This window comes from Rhinolophus sinicus, chromosome 6, assembly GCF_057876585.1.
Source record: "Rhinolophus sinicus isolate RSI-liver-muscle chromosome 6, RSI-T2T, whole genome shotgun sequence".
Lineage (NCBI taxonomy): Eukaryota > Metazoa > Chordata > Mammalia > Chiroptera > Rhinolophidae > Rhinolophus > Rhinolophus sinicus.
Window position 1 is genome coordinate 27,380,792 of NC_142506.1, and position 19,582 is coordinate 27,400,373.

Here is a 19,582-nt window from a genome sequence, read left to right on the forward strand (position 1 = left end):
TGTAAAAAGTTCCTGCAAAAATCAACTGCTATAGCTCTTACGTGTCATTGCAAAATAAAAAGAAACTGCGTTTGGTGCATATGGAGCATTCACCTTTTTCAGAAGTACAAAGAGTCTGCTGCTGTATTCAGCTGGACGGCTCATTGAGCCAGTGTCTACTGCTTGTGACTGAGGCATGTGGCCTAAATGCTTCACTACTTGGGTCAGAGCCTCAAATTTAAGGACACATTCCCTATCTATATGTGTGGCCCATTACAGTAGAATAGCTTGGTATGTATGTAGAGTCAAAGGTAAGAAATCAAGAGTATGATTTTCATGGGGTTTCAGGACAGAATCTTGTCGTGTCATGTGGGCAAGATAGAGGCTGGTCACATAGGCCAACTTGTTAAAAATCTTGTTAGACAGGATGGCATGTAAGTTGCTTGCAAGCCCATAGCAGCAGCAGTAACTCATGTTCTGGCAATTTAAGAGTATCCTATGAGCTTCAGTTCTTCAGGATTCATTAAATAGCACTTAGTTACCATGGCAACTGTCCCTTTTCAGTATTTATGAGCTCCAGGATATCTCACAGAATCTCAAGCACACAAACACACAGCTAACACATTGTGTGCACTGGAACATTTAATGAAGACTTCTAGCGAGACTCTTCTGCAGTGCGGGCACATTTTACTCACAGTTATTTTCGTTTATTTTTTTAAGCTCAATTATAGCAGGCTTTGACTTTGAAGGCACCATTCTTGAAGGCATTGTGCCATCTTTCCTGCTTAATTTCCTTCCTTTTCTCATTGAAGATAGAGATAAATGAATTTAACTTTATATTCCGTGAAGAGTAATGACTTGCAGCTTATGACAAAAGTGCCCCTCTGGATTCTAGGCGGAGCCTTGTGTGAGAGAGAAAGCAGGGGAGAAATGACTATTTCATCCTTGGGTCCTGGGATTGTGGGGTGTGGGGAAAAGGAAATAAAGAGGGAGGTGCCCTTTGGCAAATAGTGATGATTATGGCTCACTATTATACCTATATTATCAGTGACTATTTTACAGCAGCTACGAGGTATTTTCCCTTGAAGTTGCGCGCGCGTTGTGTTATTTGCCTAATTTGTACACTGTAAGCTTCCTCCTCCTCAAAAGAAGCATATGCACACATGCATGCTAGCACACTCTCACACACTTGCACATAAACCTAGCAATTGGGTTTCAGCTTGTAAATGTTGATCAGCCTGAAGCCTTCTTTCAATGCCTGTTTCTAGGAGTGTTTAATTCCTCCCTTAGTCCCCAAACCCACTCATCAAAATGCACATTGTGTGGTAGGAGACGGTGGGAGACCAGGCCTTGGACCAGGTGCCTAGGTGCAATGAAGATGATTTATGCCATGATTTTTATCTGTGTTGTCTCACACACACTCATGGAGATAGCATGACACCAGCTTGAGGTTGTCTAGGTTGTGATTTTGCACAGCTACAGGGGTACCTTTCACATAGTAGTCACCATAGATTTATAAAGTAATTATGACAATTTTCTGACACATGATGGCAAAGTAACTTTCACTGATCCACTCAAAATCTGGGGGCAGGAGCAGAATCATAGTGTAAAGAGAAAGGCTTTGGGGTTAAATTCCTATCCTGCCACTTGCTAACTGGATCTGACCTTGGGAATGTTTTTTCATTTTTCTGAATTTCAGTTTCTTTAGTTGTAGACAAGGGAAAATGATGATATTGATTTCATAGCATTGTTGTAAATGTTTAAGATCGTGTACATAAAATGCTTGATATAATAAAAGAAAAAACAAACAAAATAAAAGGTTTGGCTCATAACTAACGTTCAATAGTGCTTGGCACACAGTAGGTGCTCAGTTAGTAATAGTAGGTGGTCAATTTATCAAATAAGTGGGAGCTGTTATTAGCTATACTGGTGATTCAAAAGTCCTTGCTGTAATGACTTAATTCAGACATGGTCATAAGTTGCTAGAATTATATTTCATATAAAATCTCCATCTCTTGTGTTCTTTCACTCTTCAATTTTCACCAAGAATGACTAAAATTAAGAAACTTGGATGAATTTTTTTGGATGAGATAACCTGATTAAATCGGAACTCTTACATGCCCCCAGAGCTGACTCCTTTGAAAAATTATTTGCAGTGAAACTATTCCAACAAACGACCTAAGATTGCTTTTGTAGCCTTTAGAAGACATTTACTTTAAAAACAAAGTTTTGGACTATGTGTGAAAAAAAGCTTGCTTTGCTGATTACATATGGGTAAAATGTTAACCACTATCTATTCCAGGTTGTTTATTGAAACATGTTCTCATGCAACGGAAGGTTTTAAGTGAACTAGAAATGATTTCCAGAGACTTCGCTACTAATAGCTGTAAATTTTTTTTCAAATTATAAAAGGGAAGCAGCTTAGGAACAGATCACAGTAACCCATTCTATCATTGATCATTTGCCTTTGCCAAAGTAAGCACAGTTTATTTTAAGCATTAAGATTTGGGCAAAAAGTAAGCACGAAGGGGAGGTGGTTGTGGCATGGGCCTTTCTCACTAAGGACCTGCTATATATATTTCCCTACTTGACATATATATTTTTCTGTCTTTGGCATTTGCTTGTCTTAGTTACAGCTGTATCCCTGGGTTCCAAAACAGTGCCAGGTACACATGGGAACGCAATAATTATTTGTTGAGTGAATAAACCAGATACTAATAGTTTTGGGCCAGTGAACAAAGGTATGATTTAAAATTTTCGTCTGAGCTTTGTTTATCTGCTCCTGCAACTGGCTCAAGATCCAGGTTTTACATTTTTTTCCCTTTGAGTTAAAAAAAAAAAAAGAAAAAGAATTCTTGGCACTTCTGTCTTCTTTTTCGCCAAAGCAGCACTTGACAAAATGTATTCCAGAGTCAGTGGCCAATAGCATTGCCAGACCTGGCCCGTGAATGTGGCTTAAACCAGGTTGGATCATTTTGTGGGTCAAATAATTCAACAGAATTATTGGCCTCAGACTTACTCCTAATTCTGGCCAGTTACCTTTTTTGTTAATTTATTAACTAATTAATTTTTATTAGTTTCAGGTGTACAAAACAGTCTAATAGTTAGACATTTACACCTCTCACAAAGTGATAACCCCCCAATCTACTACCCCTCTGACATCGTATATAGCTGTTACAATTCCCCTGACTCTAACACCTATGCTGTACTCCACATCCCGTGACTATATATATATATATATATATAATTATAGTTGACATTCAATATTATTCAGCTTCACCTTCAGGTGTACAGTGCAGTGGTCAGGCATATACACCGTCCATGAAGTGGTCTCCCTGATAAGACAAGTGTCCATTGGATACCCTACAAAATCTAGATGGGAGGAGGGTGGGGTTGAGGGAGAAGGTGAGGGGATTAGAAAGCACAAATTGGTAGCCACAATAGTGCCACGGGGATATGAAAGACAGTTTGGGGAATATAATCAATAATGTTGTAAAGATTTTGTAGGGTGTCAGACTGGCCAGTTATCTTAAAGACATGGGCCATTGGTTGTGGAGGAAATAGGAGACAGAGTGAAATAAATCAAAGGAACTTCAATATCAGTACATGAAAAGAATCCTAGGGTCCTTATGTTCTTACAGCATAGCAAAGAGCCATAGCTTCCCACAAAGGCTTTTGGAGACAGCCTCAGTGAAAAGACGCCCTTCCCTTTGGAAGAAGATCATAATGGAAGTCTACTTGTAGGCAGTGAGTAATTCAGGAAAGGGCAATCTCGCTTAATGGCCTGTACAAAATACCAAAAAACTTCATTTCAGCTGATTTTTTTTTTTTTTAAGAGTAGCGGTTCTCAAAATATGGTCTTTGGACTACCAACATCAGCAGCCCCTGCGAATTTATTAGAAATGCAAATTCTCAGGCACCACTCCAGACCTATAGCCTAAGAAACCCTAGGGCTGGAGCCCAGCGATGGGGGTTTTAACAGGCTCTCCAGGGGATTCTGATGCACACTCAAGTTTGAGAACCTCTGGTCTAGAAAAGACTTTGGGACTCATCAAGTCCAGTTAACTCCCCAAACAGAGTTCTCTTTAGCCTTGCTTGATTACTACCAGGTTTAGGGAACTTACTACCATACCAAACCTTTCAGTCCTTTCTGGGATGGCTGTGATTGTTAGGATGTTCTTCCCTTGTTGCATTAAAGATGACCTCTTTCCAGCTCTTAACATGTCTGGCCGCTGGAGCTGTGCAGAATATATCTGCACTCTCATATGTCAGTCATTTCTTTCATTCATTCACTCACTCAAATATTTGAACAAAGTTACTGGTCCCCAATGAGCCGTTCCATCACCAGATAAGCATTCTCAGGTTCTTCAGCAAATTTGGGTCCAGGATTAGCAGAATCCCAATATTCTGACCACTCTCTGTTCACCCTTCTCTCGACACACATTTGTCCATGTCCTATGAACAGGTGCGTCTCAGAACCAGGTACGATTCTGCCTGTAATACCACCGGAGCAGGAATAGGTGAGGCTGATTAGTTTTATAAGTAAATGTAGAACTTTTCATTTCCTTTATTACGTTTTCCTAGGATGCACCTTACGAACTTGCCTTTTAACCTTGAATTTATAGGTTAAAAAAAACAAACAGTGAAATGTGGGCGATTGCATGAGGTTCTAAAATCACATTTGTTCATTCAATAATTTACGCACTTATGTTGGGTACTCTTCTCTGACGTTTATGTTACTATGACTAGGATTATACAAAATGGTTGCATTTTGGCATCACAACTTGTAAGTCCACTTGGGTAGAAAATAATTTACAATGTCCATAATTTAAAAAAGATGAAATATTTAATATAAACCAAAGTACTCCAATGCATTTCTGCATCTTTCTCTTTCTACTGTATGTAGGTGGATTCCCAAACCATATATATACATATACATATATGTATATATACACATATATATGTATATTCACATATATAAAATTTTGTGTATTTTTAGCTTTATATGAGTTGATTATACTATATGTATATTGTGCAACTTTCTCAATATTATGTTTGTGGGACTTAATCCATGTTGAAACATGTAAGCTTGTTTCATTTATTTTCACTGCTGTATAGTATTCTATTTTATGAGTATAGCACAATAGATTATATATTCTTTTGCTGGTAGATATTTAGGTTGTTTCCCATCTTTCACTATTTCAGACACTCTGTACATCCTTGTACACATGTGTAAGTATTTCTCTAGGACAGCCATCTAGTCCCTAATTTGTTTCACATGAAATGCTGTCAAATTTTTCCCAGTAGAAACATAAAATTGCTTGATTTTTCTTACTAAATGCAGAACTTTATTTGTCTCTATTACATTTTATCTTGTCCCACATTCATTTATGCAGTCATTAAAAACCATATATGGGGCCCCTGCCATGTGCCAGAGACCATAGCAGGGGGCCAAAGACAAAAATGAATATCACATAATCTCACTCTTTACCCAGGGTGGCAAGGGCAGGGCTGGTGGAGAGGTGGTGGCTCTTGCTTCTTGCTACCGTCCTTGGTTTTTGGATTGTGAATCTGATGCTGCAGGGATTAGCTCTCACTGCCAGAGTGAGATGAGGTGTGGAGCTAGGAAGTAGGTGGGAAGGAAGTGGAGTTAGACAACTTGGGCTCAGGACCCCTTCCTGGCCCCTGAACTGACACAGCAAATAGTCACCTGTAGACTTGGGTCTGTACCTATTTTGTTTTCTAACTGTATACCCAATTCTTCAAATATAGAATATTGGCACCCATGCAAGACACATGCATGTTCTCTATTAATCAGGGCCTCTGGTTACAGCCACACATATTTTGCACAAACATACATGTTGGCCCTTGATTTCCCAATTCTATCACATATAAACAGATTAAAAAATATACAGAGGGTGCCCAAAAAATGTATACACATTTTAAGAAGGGAAAACACTGTATTAAAATTGTAATACTCAGTATGTACCGATAACAAAAGATGAATAAAAAGTCATGTGTATACATTTTTTTGGCACCCCTGGTATATACAGGTTCACGTGGAGCAACATAAACTGGAGGTACTGAGCAAGCTGCCTGTGAGTTCAAGGTCAGAGCTTCCTTGCTGTGCTTCAGGGCAGCAGACTGCATGACCCGTCCTCTGGGACAAGTGTGCACTTGGCCGGCGTGTGGCATGGGTCCCTGTGAATCTGCCAGAGTTCCTGCACACACTTCCCAGCACTTCCTTCTGGCAGAAGGATTCCTTGGACACCAGAGGGCAGTTGGCGTTTCCCTTTAGGCGATGTCATGTGCCTGCAGGACACCTACTCAGCACCCTTCCAGCGGAGGCCCGTGGAGACCTGAGAGAGCTTGGGAAGGAGAGTCAGGGTCCATTAGGTTTATTTTGCATCTGCAGTTGGAGTCGCGTTAAATCTATTGCCTAATTTCCTTTGTCTAAGTTGATTTCCCTTTGGCCAGGAGGCAAATGGATCAATAATATTTTTTATGCCGACATTATGTTGCCTGAAGGAAAATTTCCATCGGCTCACTGTGCCTGTTGTCAGTCCTGTAACTGGGGCTGTGTGCTGTTTGGGCAACCAGGGACCTCTGCAGATGTGCACGTGAGGCCTAATATCTGCACAGAGCCCACGAGGGTGTGCTTCTAGGGGGGACAGTCAATAGGCTGCCCCCCCCACAGGGCCGAGCTGAGGATTTTGGCACATGTTGTTCTGTATATACTGTAAAATAGACAGCTTCGTTTCATTTTTCCTTTCTTGTGAAGCCCTTTTTCTCTATGTCCTTTTCTACATTTCGAAAGCTTTCTGCCTCTCCAAAATTTCTTAAAGATGCTTTCTTTACACTTCTGTTACAATATTTTCTTTCTGTCCCCCCTCACTCCCTCCCCTGCTGTGATTCTGCCCTTTTCCTATCACAGGGGAGGGATATGTTCACACTTTGCTCCCAGTTCTATTCTCCTACTGCTAGGCATTTAAAGAAAGCTAGGATTCTGGAGGCAGAATAATGAGAAGGCAATTTTCCACAAGAAAAAAAATTGGAGCATTTATCTATGTGGAAGGGTTGCTGAATTCCTCACATGGTGGGGGGGGAAAGACAGTATTACTCAGTTAGCTACAAACAGATATTTATCGCATGCTCACTCTGTATAAGAAATAGCATTGCTGAGTGCTGGGGGTTGGGGACATAAACATAAGGTGTAATACATGCCATCAAAGAGGCTGCATTCTGGTTGGACAGATGAGATATAAACATGGGAAAGGATAAATAACTCTTGGAAGAAGAAAATAATAACAGTTCAACACATTGATACAAGAGGTGGAGAGGGTGTCATGTGCTTGACTTCATGACAAATGAGTGGTCCAAATCATTGTCCTGACTTGAGGTCATCAAACTTTAAGAGAAAACTGGTTTGGGCTTGGGAAAGGGCCTTGAACTAACTGAATCCTTTGGGGTGTCTCTGCATAAGTAGAAAGGGGGCAGTAAAACTACCCAGATGGAGAAGTCAGGAGTAAATAAAGGAAAATGGGAAAGGTACATTCAAGGGGCAATCAAGAGTCGGAAAGGCGGGCGATCAGGATGGCAGGCAGTTGGAGATAAGATGAGTCCTGGCCAGACGGCCAAGTGTTTTACGTGTTGGTTTAAGTATAGATTTTTCTGTTAAGCAGCGTGAGCTATTGTATGTGTTTGAGTGAGAGTTTGAATTGATCTAAATCTGTGCTTTCCAATCTTCACATGGCACAAGTAGAAAATGATCTTATTTGTAGTGTACAGGGCAGTAATGAGAAGAGGATTTGGAGGCTGGGAGGAGAATGTTGCCTAAACAACTGGTCCTGATTTGCCCGGAACTTCCCCAGTTTTAGCAGTGAAAAGTCCTGTGTCCAGACAAATCCTTCAATCTGAAGCTGCACCAGGACTGCTTGTCACGTGGGGGGATGCTTTTGGTCAAAAGTGACTAGCCCACAGGCTCTGCCTACCTGGTCACCCTGGGGCCTGAGAGTTTGGGTCTGGGCCCATCAGTTGGGAAACTGATTAAATAGTATTTTAGGGTGTGTGCAGGATGGATTGGAGTCAGGGAGGATGGTCAGGAGTCTATTGGTGGAGTCGGCTTGAGAGGATAAGGACTCAGGCAAGATGATAGCATCAAAAAAAAAAAAAGAATTGATTTTTTTTTTTTTTGCTTTGGGAAGAAAAATCCTCCATGACAACTTGGTGAAAGATTGGAAATGGAGTGAGAGAGAGGAGTCAGAAGTGACTTTAAAACAACTGCAGCTTTGTTCATTTATGACCCAAGCATTTACTGAGTGCCAACTGGGTACAGTACATCGTCTTCAAAGCTGAGTGACAGATGTCTTCCCCTAATGTAACTTAGGATCTAACTGAACAGATACGACACACTCCAAATAATTAAAATAACTATAATATAAGGTGAAAGGTCAGGGTGTGTGGGCCAGTGGTTATGAGGCATGGGATTTAGAGCAGAACTGGGTCGCTGGATTCAGATCTTAGTTGTACCCATATGTGACCTTGGGCGAGTTATTCACCTCTTCGAGGCTCAGTTTCCTCAGCAAAATATAGATACACTAATAATTGTACTCTCTGAGGGGAAGGAGATAATATCTTCAGCCTGGTGCATGGCATATAGTAAAATTTTAAGAAACATTAATATCAATATTATCATTATCCTGTATAAAATGGTAAGACAATAGAGATTTACAAGCTAGCAGGTTATCAAGGGTACCAAGGAAATGGTATCAAAGGAAATGACTTTTATAATGTGGAATCCTAGGGGAAAATAGATTAAATAAATCAACAAGTCCCAGAATTCCAGTTGTTTTGTCAGTCATACTGTCCGTTTATACATATCCTCTTCCACGCATTTAGTTTGTAATTGGTGTGTCAGTGGGACACAATTGTCACTACAATTTCAGTAAAATATCCCTTACACATTGCACAGCGCTGTTAAAACAATTTTGGACATCTGACAGCATGTGACAGTACTTTGCAGGTAAGGCTCTCTGTGTAATTTCTTTGTGTTAGGTCTTTAATCTGGGTTGTATAGAGATGGCTAACTTCTACAGTTAAAAAATATATTTTGTTATTTTAAGTCCAAATTTCTGATTATTTCCATTGGATGGATACTAAAAGAGGAATTACTGTATCAAAGGGTATGTGTATTAAAGGATTCTGTATATGTTGTTATCACCTATTGGTTCCTTGACAGCTTTAGGCACAATCTTTTTTTTTTTGCTTTGACTTTTGTTATTTTTGCAGGTAAAAATTGTTAGTTTTCAGCTATAAATTGCATATATCTGAACACTAAGTAAGTTGAAAACTTTTTCATGTTTATTATTAATTGGGAGTTTTTTTCTTATAAAGAAATATCTGTTCATGCCCTTTGTTCATTTTTCTTTTGGTAGCATAATACTATTTGTCTCCTTATTTAAATGGTTTGTCATATTTCTTGCAAACTCCCCAAAGTTCTTTTGAGGAATACGTGCTATAGTTACATGAAACTATTTTGCATAAACTATAAAGCATTATATGTATATGTATGCATGTTATTATTATTGAAACATTGACTTTGTTCGTATGTTAGAATGATGTTATAACTAAGAGGTCCTTGCAAATTCAGAAATAGGTATGACTGGAGTGTCAGCTTCATTCGGGCAGGGGTTTTGTCTCTTTTATTCACTGTGGCATTCTCAGTACCTACAGCGGCGTATGAATGAGTATATGATAAACCCACAGATGGATAGGGATTGTCTACAATGTTCCATCAAGATGACTTCCTCATTTCATTTTCTTTTTTTGCCCCAAGCCAGAAGTGAATAGACTTGTATATAGCTGGGAGAACAGAGTTGTGAAAAAAATGGTCTTAAAATCCTGAATTTAGAAAATTTATTTCTTAGAACCTAACTTCCTTTACAGAAACACTGTAAACCTAATTAGTAATCCTACCTATTTATTTAAGTGATAAACCAGAGACAAGCAGATTTTAATGATGCAAGCATGGCTTTCAGCAATATGATAAAAGACCCAAATTGTTGCTTTGTTTTTAATATACAAGCATTTCTAACTCCTAAATATATGGGAAACCTCCTAGTCTTCCTGTGCCTCATTTGTTGTTTTCTGGACACCTATGAGAATAAATTGTACGCAAGGTCTAAAAGAAAACATGACAATATGTCTTAAAATTCATTCATTCTTTGGTTGCCTACTTTTGGGGAAAGGATTTGCATAGAAATTTATGCTGATAAGTATAATCTCCTATATAGACCTAAATTCAACTACCCACCAGTGCCTGGTACCATCTTCTTTTCTAAAGTTTTTCTGTCCTGTTGTTATCCCTAATTATCCTACTTTGCATTATGTTTTCCTTTTAAGGGGCTTTAGTATTTCTGGAAGAAGTTGATGTAAAATTTCATATAAATAAATGAGCATTTTACTCCAGTCTTGTGTTCTGGGGAGATCGCTGACAGTGGGAGGCAATATATGGTGGTTCATCAGTTAGTATTTGAGTCACAGAAACTCTTAACTATGATCTCAGGTGACTTAGCTTCCCTGAGCCTCAACTGCTTCATTTAAAATATCTGTAAATAGGTATTTTTTAAAACCCTGCTTCCATAGGGTGGTAAGGAAAATTAAGTAAAAGTATGAAAAGATTTAAGCACCGGGCTTGACATATGGCATGCAGTAAACGGAAGCTGCAACTGAATATCATTATTATTTACCATCATCGTGTTCATCATAGATGACCTGATCCTGACGTGCAGCCGCTGAGGAGCTGCTATTAGTAAATGTAAGAAAAGCAAGTGAAATGTCAGAGGTGAATGCTTGAAGAAAGAGAGATCCCTGCAAGAAACTATCCCAGAAGTAACTCACCAGGATATGTTAGTCAGGGTTCAAACAGAGAAGTAGAACCACTTGGAGATACAAATATAAATATAGGTATATGTATAGATATAGATATACATTTATATACACATATATACATACATGCATTTGTGTACACATACACACAAAAAGGTACATATACGTGTATATATGGATGTGTATGTATGTATACATATGCATATATGTATATAGACCCACATAGGTATACATATAAACATATACATATATGCACACATATGATTGACCTGCCACAATTCTAGGAGCTGGTTGTATAGTGTTTACAAGGCTTTCTATCTTTATGTCTGATGCTGGAGGTTGAAGTCCAGCGGGCAGGCCTTCAAGAAGGGACGATGGGGGTAAAATGGAAAGAGCAAGGACTAGGTGGAAGCACAAGCATAAGCTGGAGCCCCACAGGAACGGAGTGGAGCCTGCGCTGGATCTTGTCACCTCTGCCCTTGGTGGTGTGATGTGGGCGTCTGCCTTTGGTCATGGGACCCAACACACACCTGGCCCAGGAATCATAGCAGCTGAAGGAGGATTCAGGGTAAGGCAGAGGAGATGCGGCCTGATGGGTCCTCACACCAGGAGTTGAGCTTGCAGATAATTTGAGCTGCCAGTTGGTTGTTGCTTCACTTCCACCCTCCACCCTCCAAAGCATAGATGCCATTACCAATGTGAGGATCTGTTTTAAGGATGAAGACACTGAGGCTCAGAGAGGTCAGTCATTTGCCCAACTCCCAGAGCTGGAAAGGACACGGCTGGGATTCAGAGCTGGCATGGTTGCCACCAGTGTCTAATCCCTTAAACTTGTGAAGCATCCCAAAAGGGTAGGGGAGGACGGAAGAGGCCCCTACAGCACAGATGTTAAGACTTGGTCTCTGGAGCTAGACCTGTTCAATTCATAATCTGGCCTCTCCACTTACAGTGTAACCTGGGACAAGTTGCTTAACCTTGGTTTGCCTCAATTTTCCCATCTGTCAAATGGGCATAATTAGAATACCCATATCAAAGGCTGCTATGTAGAGTCAGAACGTTAAGATATGTAAATTCTTTGTAACAGTGCCCAGAGCTTTAAGCACCCTGTGAATGTTGGCAGTCATCACCCCAGTTTGCTCAAGTCAGCAAGATTTCTGCAGTGGCACATCGCTTGTCAGGCCCTCCTTGGGTGTCACTCCCTTTCCCGCCTCCATTATGGATGAGTCTGCCCTTAGGCGAGTTTGGTGGTGTAGCTGAGTCAGTTTCTCGGGCTGCATTTCTGCAGCTTTTCAGCATCGCCACCTTAGATTCTGAGCCTCATGCCTACTCCAGGCTGACAGGGGAGATGATGCAGTGACTATAGTAGCCCCAGCTCCTGCCTCTCACCCGCCAGTAGAGTCCTTCCTAGAAGCAGGTACCTTTTCAGTCTGGTCAAGTCAGAGCTAGACAACTTGATTGCTAATTGGGACTCAAAAACGCTCTATTTTAGGAGGACCCAGGAAATGCTGGAGTGTACCACGGCTGAAATGGATCATTAGCTGTCACTAATTCTTGCGCAGATGGAAAGCACATAATTGCTCAGTGTTAAAATTCCAAGTGTTCTGGTAACCTTTGTAATGAGTGAAGAATGTAGTGCTTTCATCCTGTGAGCAGGGGGATGGTCACTGGTGGCTGGGGTGTGGTGGAAGGAGAACGGAGTTGGGGGCCAGCCTGCTTGTGTGTTATTTCTGACCCTGCCGTTTACTTACCGGGCAACTTGAGCAAGTTACTCAATCCCTCTCAGTCTCCATTTGCTCATCTGTTAAACGGCGATAATAATGTGGGATGCTCAGAAATTAAGTGAGGCAATAACGCACACGGAAGTGCCTGGAATATGGCAGGGGCTTAATGACAGTGACCAGACCTGGAACTTGCTGGGATGGTCACCAGCGTCCCTCTGCCTCATAACTTGTTGGTTACCCGTCCCATCCTCCTTTGTGCTCTTTTCATTATTTCTTTGTTTTTCTTTACCCCGCCACCTTTTTGTCTCTGTTTCTCTCCTGGTCTTTTATTTTTTTTCTTTTTGTGGCTCTCTCCCTTTGTCGAGATTTCAGGTCTTCCAGTCCTCTCAAGAGCCTTGGGTTTTTTCGCTATTGCAGCATTTAGAGAAGGAGTCAACAAATTCCTTTTGTAAAGGGCCAGGTAATAAATGTGTTGGGCTTTATGGGCTGGAGGGTCTCTGTTGCTACTATATAACTCTGCCATTGTAGTACAAAAGCAGCCATAGGTAATATGTAAATGAAGAAACATGGCTGTGTTCCAATAAAGTATTATTTTCAAAAGCAGCCTGTGGAGCAGATTTGATCTGCAAGTCATAGTTTTCCAACCCCTGATTTAGAGTTTTGGAGATTACAGACTCCTCTCATTGAACATCCACGGTCAGCTCCTCTGATGGACATCCTGGATCTCCAGTTTCCTCCATGACACTGAGGAAGCCTTTGATGTCTCAGTGGCTCTTGTTCCCTGTATTTCCACAGCACAGTTGTTAGACAGTGGATCAAGAAGTTATTGGAAAGAGTTACTTTGGTATTCACAATGGAAGACCGTTTAAGTCTAGAAGATTCTAAAGAAATCCCATTTAGGCAATTGGATCATAAGTGATTCTATCAATTCAAAACTGACTGATGGGGGCCGGCCTGGTGGCTCATGCTGTTAGAGCTCCATGCTCCTAACTCCGAAGGCTGCCGGTTCAATTCCCACATGGGCCAGTGGGCTCTCAACCACAAGGTTGCCTGTTCAATTCCTCGAGTCCCACAAGGGATGGTGGGAAGCGCCCCCTGCAACTAAGATTGAATACGGCACCTTGAGCTGAGCTGCCGCTGAGCTCCCGGATGGCTCAGTTGGTTGGAATGTGTCCTCTCAACCACAAGGTTGCCGGTTTGACTCCTGCAAGGGATGGTGGGCTGTGCCCCCTGCAACTAGCAACTAGCAACGGCAACTGGACCTGGAGCTGAGCTGCGCCCTGCACAACTAAGACTGAAAGGACAACAACTTGACTTGGAAAAAAGTCCTGGAAGTACACACTGTTCCCCAATAGAGCCCTGTTCTACATCCCCAATAAAAATTAAAAAAAACAAAAACAAAAAACTGATTGATGGTATTTGAGAAGCCAGCATTAGGTAAAATTTGCTCATCATAGCAGAAATATCTAAACATGTTGTTGGTACTGTGCATGTTGCATATTTATCGACTAATCATCTCAGCCCACTTCCGAAGGAGCTTGTAGACCCTGTGCTGTGGTTAACGCAAGCTGCTCTTCATTATTAAAGGGAAAAATCCTTTTTACTTCACAGCCCTAAGTTCAAGATCTAGCTATGTCATGTGATAGCTATATCCTAGGTTATTTAACCTCATTCAGCCTCAGTTTTCCCATCCATAAAATCGTGATAACAGTCATTGATATCATAGGTTTACTGTGAGGATTAAATGAGATAATGTTTTTAATACCTATCACAGAGCAAGGCAGCCCATATGTTTTTGTTATGGTTTTTCATAAGAAAATGTTTTTGACAATTTTGGAGTTTCTGAGAGCCCCTTTGATTGTGACTTGGGAGGAGAATCATGCACTGTTAGGCTGGCCTCATCACCTCCTCGTGGTGCTGGGGCCAGCCCTCCATTCTTAGGAGGCCAGAGCTAGAAATTCTGACTTTTGACTGGTGCTGCAGCCCATCTTAAGCAGTCTGCATTCATGATTCTCTTACCTGGCCACAGATTTTGCTTCTCTCCTTCACTAACATACTTCACACCCTGGTTGTCAAGAAGTTATTTTTCAGTGTCAAACTACATTTCATCTGCCAGCATTTATGCTTACTACCTTTTTATTCTCCTCAGTAGGGATGGAGGGAAAATAGGTCATCTTCTTCCTTTCAAAAAAAGAGTAAAGTTAAAAGTCCCCCAGACATTTCTGTTGTCCAACTTTCTCTTTTTCACTCTTTTTCATCCCTTTAGTGGAGAACCCTACTGTCTTCCCTTCATAGTCCAGTCATTCTTTTTTCTTCTTAAAATATGGCATGATAATAAACAGAACATAATAATAAGCACCTAGCCTGGTCTGAACTTTTAGGCAGGATAGTGTGTGAATTTTACCCAGGGTGTTGCGGTATAGAAAACTGACATCTTTTTTCTGTCCAAGTTGCACCCATAGAGAGTCTGTCAAACAATGTCATCTTGCCAAGGGCAAGACAGCTCCCCAGGAAGGATAATGGTATAATTACAGGACCAAGTCCACACACCACCCCCAGGAAGTGATTTCTAAGTCTTATCAATATGTCAGGCCAACAGCTCACCTTCTAAAAGCTAATCATCATAACTCACCTATAAGCACCTACCTGTTTAATATTCATAGGACATACATCCTAGTATCATGCTAGTTTTTGCTGATTCACATTCAGTTCCTGTTCTTTTAAGACACTAAATTATTTTTAGTTCCCCACTTTCTGAAAACCAGTATATAGAACATGCAATATTTATGTTAAATAGTAATTCAGAAATTTGCTAATAACTTAATTTCGTATAAATAAATATGTATATAAAATGCCTCCTATTTGTTCAGTACTGTGTGAGGCACAGGGGGTGAAGAACGTGGTACCTACTTCCAAGGTCAGCTTTCCAGCATCTGAATCCCGTTTATCTCACCATGAGCTGCACCACCGTCCATGACCTACATGACAGCTCCAAGGACAAAGTAGCAGGGTTACCTGATCAGTTTATTTCTTGAAGTCGTAGTTTGCACAGCATTTTTATGAACCTGCATTAAATGTCTTGTCATCACTGAGCACCAATAGAGTTCCCAAGTTATTGTCCAATTTAGATTTAATAACGTGGCTGAAAGAACTCCCATTTTCTCTTCCGTGGGAGGTCAGTGTAGAAGTCTGAATACAGGGTGGAAGATTAATGGGTGCAGTGAATAGCAACTTTGCTTAATAACGACAATGTACTTGAAGTAGCACCATTTAGCATTTCCAGAGATGTGGCTGCTTTGCTTCCCATTTATATAACGTGTCACATCCAAGAAATGACAAGAGAGATAGTTTGAAATAGACAGTTGGAATTCACGTCAAAAAAAAAAAATCTTCTATGATGATCACATTGAGAATGACCAATTTCAGTTTAAGGAATTTTTAATAACACCCTAAATCCCTTGCTGCTAACAGAAAACAGCCTAAGAAACATTAGGAACTATGAGACAAGCTGTTTTCCATGTGCTTTCTGGTGGATGAAGAATGTCTTCATTGATTGAATGCTTTCCTGGTAGCTTCTCCTAGAGTTTTCAAGGGACAACATTGTATAGTGGTTAAGAGCCCACCATCTGTCTCACCTGAGCTCCATGAACTTAACTAGCTCTGACACATTGGGTGAGTAATTAATGTTTTGGTGTCTCATCATCCTCATCTATTACGAGGTAGTAAAAAGAGTACCTGTCCCATAGGGTTGTTGGAAAGATTTACTGACTATTGTTCTTTCGTGTTGAATATACAAAGCATCCTGTAGTACAATATAGAGAGATTAATTATATTTTTTAAGTGCCACTAATAGTCCTGACATGATCCTATTAACATTTTTTGGTTCTCATGGCAACCTACTGATAAGAATCTATCTGTGCCATGGACAAAATGACTGAGTAGGAGAAAATAAACAAAACACCTAAACACGTCATTTCCCTGAGATCAGGAAGACCCATATTGCTCTAAGAAATTTTTTTCCTCTCCACAGTGTTCTCTCTGAGTGCACATGGGCGGTGTTGCAGTCTCCTGCAGGCTTTGCTTCAGTGATTTTTCTCATCTATAAGAGCACGCGGCTCTTTGATTGAAAGCTATGTGCAAAGGAACAGACTGTTTTTCTGCAGCTGTGATCTGAGTGGTATCAAAGTTATTGACTAAGTTGGAAAATAGCTTAATGTTATCTTCGGGGCTTCTGCTTTCCTGTCGGCTTGGACCTTGGAGATGTGTATAATTGGGACTCAGTAAGACAACCTTGACACCCCTCTGCAGAGAGACGTGCCTGTTTGATACGGGCTCAAAGCAAACTTGACAAAGAGCAGCTTTTCCCTTGGGCAGAGTGACCGCTGAGAACACCCTTCCTGTGAATTTGCTAATGAAGAGTCAATGGCCTAGAACTCCAGCCTCACTGGCCACCCGGATGGGAAGGCTTTAATCATCCTTATCCCTCCTGTCACCACTGGGACAGGCCAACAGCCTGGCCGGCCAATCAGTAATTAGAGAAAAGGTATTTCTCGTAAATGCTACTCTCCTGAGCTGACACACATATTGTTAAATTTGAAAAATATTTGATAATGACTCTCGCAGCTCTTGGGTTTTGCTTACAAATGGAATCAGAGCATCGACCCACATTTGCCTGTGTTCTGCAGACAGATTTGGATAAAAATGGCTTTTAGTTCTTTCTGAGTCACAGACCTTTTGAACTCTGCCTCAGAGACATCCATAGGCTCTTCATTAAGGGAGTTACTACTCTCCAAAGGACAAGGTCATTACCAGTCAGGATCTTTGGCTACAAATCATACCGTATTTCCCCGAAAATAAGACCTAGCTGGACAATCAGCTCTAATGCGTCTTTTGGAGTAAAAATTAATATAAGACCTGGTATATAATATAACATAATATAATAATATAATTAATATAAGGTCTTATATTAATTTTTGCTTCAAAAGACTCATTAGAGTTGATTGTCAGACTAGGTCTTATTTTCGGGGAAACACGGTAATAACCAACTTGCTCTCACTTAAGCAACAACACACTCCATGGAAAGGCATGGGAATGTCACAGACAGAAGGAAGAGTCAGTGCCCCAGGCTTTGGAAAGGCAGTGGCCAGCATAGCCCTGGGCAGCCCGCAGCAGGAGTGGGTCTGTGTTCAGGGATGCACCCTCCAATCACATTTCATTTGTTTGTCGTTCTGCCAAAGATTCAAATTCCTGGGACACAAGAACACAATCGCCCATCTCTTGGTTAGGGAAGAACAGGGCACCAAGCCTAACAGTCTTGCCAGTTTATCTCCATTGGGAGAGAGAAGTTTCTTAAAGAAAAATTGGGGTGCTGACACCAGTGGAGGAGGAAACAAATGCCAAGAGACAAAATACAGCCTTTGCTACCCTGCATTCCTCAGTAGGTGGCCCCTTTATGAGCCGAAATGCCACTATGCAGATCCATGACACCTGCTCTAATTTATCCGACAGCGTTGTGTACCTTGTGATTTGTTAGTCCTTTGAATTACTCTTCCTTTTAGTCATAGCCTGGACATGTGTGTTCTTGCTGCCTTCCAACATAGTCTTCCAACATTCAAAGCCCTACCTGCTCGCCAGGTAACACCAGACCCACCAGCTCTGCCGAGGAGGTTGCATGAGTGACTTTGACTTTCACACCTGGACCTGTGTTGCCCTTTGAGCAACTTATGAAAACTTGGGAGATGTTTTGTTATTTTTCCATAAAGTTCTGAGAAAAATGGGTCTCACCCTTGTGCTGTATGACGATGGTCCCATTCAAAAGATGGTGCTTAACGCTCACCTCTGTCAGGGGCCTAACATTGGAACAAGGCCTAGGGGGCAGTTGGGCTCAGCCTTCATGCTTAAGAAAGGCCTCAAATTTGTACTTTGGAGATTATCACAAAAGGAGATTTTTCAGAAAGTTTTGGATATACTGCAAGCATTAAAGGAAACAGATGTATCAGGCAGGGTTCTTAGCTGCAACCAAGTGAAATCCACTCTGGGTAGTAAAAAGGTGGGATGGGGGGGGATGTATTAAGACAACTGATGGCTCAGAGAATCCCCAGGAGAGCCAGAGGCCCAGACTCAGAGGCTACACAGTCAGGAGCAAGGCTTCAGCTCTACCACAGGGCAATGGAGAGCCCCAGGCTGCCCCTGGGCACAAGTACCTTGGATCACTTCGCTGAGGTGGGGCTTGGACCCTACTGCTAAACCTCTGTCATGGCCAGTCCTAAAAGCAGGATGTGTCCATCTCCACCCTCACCCACTTGGATTCCTGTGACACCTGCTGCCTGAGTTACCAGCTTGCTGTGCAAAATCTGGTGCTAGGGCACCACTTTGGAGGAGGCCAGGTCACATAACTGGGCCCAGTTGCAAAGGAGGCTGGGAAGGCACTTTTCTGGCTTCTGCGTTGGAATAGAAGGCCTCTGCCTTGGAGGAAGTGTGTTCAAAGGAACAACAGGTGTTCTTACAAAGACAATTGTGTGACTTTAAACTTGTGTTCATTCCATTAATGGATCACATCTCCCATATGGTACTAGTAATGAATAGATTTTAAATACATTTTATAGTTTTATAAATCTTGTGTTGATGTTGCATTCAATTTTTGTTTAGAACAAATATTGAGAATGTACCACTTTTTTTTTTAACCTTCTTCTGGCAGGGTTACAGATATACCAGTATTCCCAAAAAGTGAAAGCAATTCTGACCTCTCTGAGGTTCATCTCATATCAAATTGTGTGAACTTTGGACAAACTCTTACACAGCTATTTCAGCATTATCACGTGACATGGGGTAACAATACTTAGGTGTATATTTATCAGTGTTGATAATCTTGGTATTGCTAGGTATTGATGAACAAGTGTTTCCTATAATTTGATAAAATGCAACTAAGAATGATAATTGTAACAATTTTACTTTAGTTATTTATTTATTACTAATGAACTTGTAGAGCTTACAAG

At 41.0% G+C, this 19,582-nt stretch overlaps 1 protein-coding gene across 2 annotated transcripts in view; it reads left to right on the top strand.

Moving 5' to 3' along the window:
- Nucleotides 1-19,582, top strand: part of DPYS (dihydropyrimidinase) — a 96,514-nt gene that overhangs the window by 40,814 nt on the left and 36,118 nt on the right. The gene's annotated exons all lie outside the window — the stretch shown is intronic.